Source organism: Halictus rubicundus, unplaced genomic scaffold, assembly GCF_050948215.1.
Source record: "Halictus rubicundus isolate RS-2024b unplaced genomic scaffold, iyHalRubi1_principal scaffold0610, whole genome shotgun sequence".
Taxonomy (NCBI): domain Eukaryota; kingdom Metazoa; phylum Arthropoda; class Insecta; order Hymenoptera; family Halictidae; genus Halictus; species Halictus rubicundus.
In genome coordinates this window covers 35001-37500 of record NW_027489151.1, presented here as the reverse complement: position 1 = coordinate 37500, position 2500 = coordinate 35001, and the positions used below count along the sequence as shown (strand labels likewise).

General features: G+C 48.7%; 2 non-coding genes across 2 annotated transcripts in view; both read right to left on the bottom strand.

Moving 5' to 3' along the window:
• Positions 1-322: 322 nt before the first annotated feature.
• LOC143364510 (5.8S ribosomal RNA) lies at positions 323-477 on the bottom strand. Its single transcript, XR_013084160.1, has one exon. It is a non-coding gene; the product is annotated as a 5.8S ribosomal RNA (ribosomal RNA).
• Positions 478-2429: 1952 nt separating this feature from the next.
• LOC143364513 (small subunit ribosomal RNA) overlaps positions 2430-2500 on the bottom strand; it is a 1919-nt gene continuing 1848 nt past the window's right edge. Inside the window, exon 1 of the ribosomal RNA XR_013084163.1 lies at positions 2430-2500. This exon is cut by the window's right edge and continues 1848 nt beyond it. This is a non-coding gene — a ribosomal RNA (small subunit ribosomal RNA).

The following is a 2500-nucleotide window of genomic DNA, read 5'->3' as shown; positions in this document are numbered from 1 at the left end:
AGATTTCGATCGTCGGAGCGGTGTTCACGGGCGGTCGTATTGAAAATACGACTCACGACGCCGCAAAACACTCACGCAAGTCCGAATGTGATACCCATTCCTATTTCCTTCTTCTCACGAAGACCGTTAGACGCAATGTAAAATTTGCAATTTTCACAGAACCGCGTCAAACGCCGACGAAACGTCCATCGTTCGCTCGTACGTAGCATCTTTGCAACCCGACTCAGAAACGCTCTTTGCGCCCTCCACAAAATTCGACATGGAGAGGTAAGCGACGGCGGGGACTTACAAGAGCAACGCAAGCAGTATTTGGTTACGTAAACGACCCTCAGCCAGGCGTGGTCCAGGAATTGTATCCGTGGACCGCAATGTGCGTTCGAAATGTCGATGTTCATGTGTCCTGCAGTTCACACGTTGACGCGCAATTAGCTGCGTTCTTCATCGACCCACGAGCCAAGTGATCCACCGTTCAGGGTAATCGTATAATTTGATTTATAATCAATATATAATTATGTCTCTTGTTCTGCGGTTCATAAGAACGCCGATACCTGAAAGCTCCAACCAGCGCGCGAAGGAGATTCAGGCGTCGTTTTTAAGGACGACACACGATCGTCCGTAGAAACGGAAACCGTCGCGAGTACGCGATTGCAATGCGCACACGTATCCGACGGCCGGGCGGAAAATACATTGAAAAACCTTTAAAGTGGAAAACACAGGAGGAGAATTCAGAAAACGACGGGGATCATAGACAACCCGATACTGGATCCCGACACTTCTCCTCCTCCTCTCTCTTATTGGAGAATGAACTCGATAACTAACGGACTTCACAGCCGGCTCTGGCCGTGCGCGATCGTTCGTCCCAAGCTCTTGTGCACTGTATTATCGCCACACAGAGAGTAGAGTGTCAGAATCGCACACAGCTTTACGCGAGCTACGCAGCCGGTCCTCTCGAAACACATTTCCAATTGTGCACGGAGAACGATTATTCGATACTAGCGGACTTCACAGCCGGCTCTGGCCGTGCGCGATCGTTCGTCCCAAGCTCTTGTGCACTGTATTATCGCCACACAGAGAGTAGAGTGTCAGAATCGCACACAGCTTTACGCGAGCTACGCAGCCGGTCCTCTCGAAACACATTTCCAATTGTGCACGGAGAAAGATTATTCGATACTAGCGGACTTCACAGCCGGCTCTGGCCGTGCGCGATCGTTCGTCCCAAGCTCTTGTGCACTGTATTATCGCCACACAGAGAGTAGAGTGTCAGAATCGCACACAGCTTTACGCGAGCTACGCAGCCGGTCCTCTCGAATATACGTGTTCGTCAACGAACACGCATGCGGCGACGTTTTGTGCTCTATGTCATACGCGAACTCGATAAATAGAGCGGGACTCACAGCCGGCTCTGGCAGCGGTCATTCGTCCCACGCTCGTGTGTGCGCTATCGCCACACAGAGTAGGGTGTCAGACTCACGCAGCTTTAAAAGCGAGCTTCACAGCCGGTCCTTCTCTCATCCTATTCCTCGACGTTCGTGACAGAACACAACGCGTTCACCGCAAGTTTTCCACAGGTACCCTGTTGTTGTCCTCTCTTTCTCTAGAGGAGAGACAACACCACCGTTTCCAATGGACGTATCTCGGACACCACAGGCGAAGACCGAGGAAGCGCGATATGTGGATTCGAATCGACGCTTACATCCCTGTTCTTGCGACCGTAATTGTCCATATAATTGTCGGAGAGCCTACACACAGGCAGACCAATGGCGTATATTATAGTATACACGTCTCTTTGACACGAGGTATTTTTATCAAAGAGAACACGATCCATCAGGTGGCGGGTGAAAAACATCGATTCGTAACGACGGGTATTTCTATATTCGTGGTTAAGCTATAACATTCAGCGTCCGACGGGAAACCGCACCCTATTGATCGTTCGAGTTTGCAATGTGAACGTCGGTGACGATTCCCGAAGACCCGAAGTACAGCTCTTCGCACTCACTCCCCAATACAAGTAAACGATGCGATGCTCCACCTTCACGCAAGCACCCTCTGTTTCATTCTCATTGAGATCTTTCGTCCCATTGTCGAAAGAGTGCATATATTATATATTGCCGTGTTTGTGCACAAATGGTCTGGCGGGCTCTCTGCGCCTTAATTTTGGACGGGAGAATCGTACGCTTTGAGTAACTATGTACTCCATGCGTAACTATGACCTCCACACGTAAGCCGTTGCATGGGGAGTAGTTCGTCGCTATACACATCCCCTACTCCCCTTTTTCTTTATTTTCTCATCATACGATGATTACACAGGAGAGTGAATTCCTTTTATTATAACCTTGTACTCTCCTGTTGGTCTTTTCTGTGTGCTTTTAAAGCATTTTTGTATGTATATATATATATATATTCATGGATCTGGCAGATGTTTGAAATTGTAATGATCCTTCCGCAGGTTCACCTACGGAAACCTTGTTACGACTTTTACTTCCTCTAAATGATCAAGTTT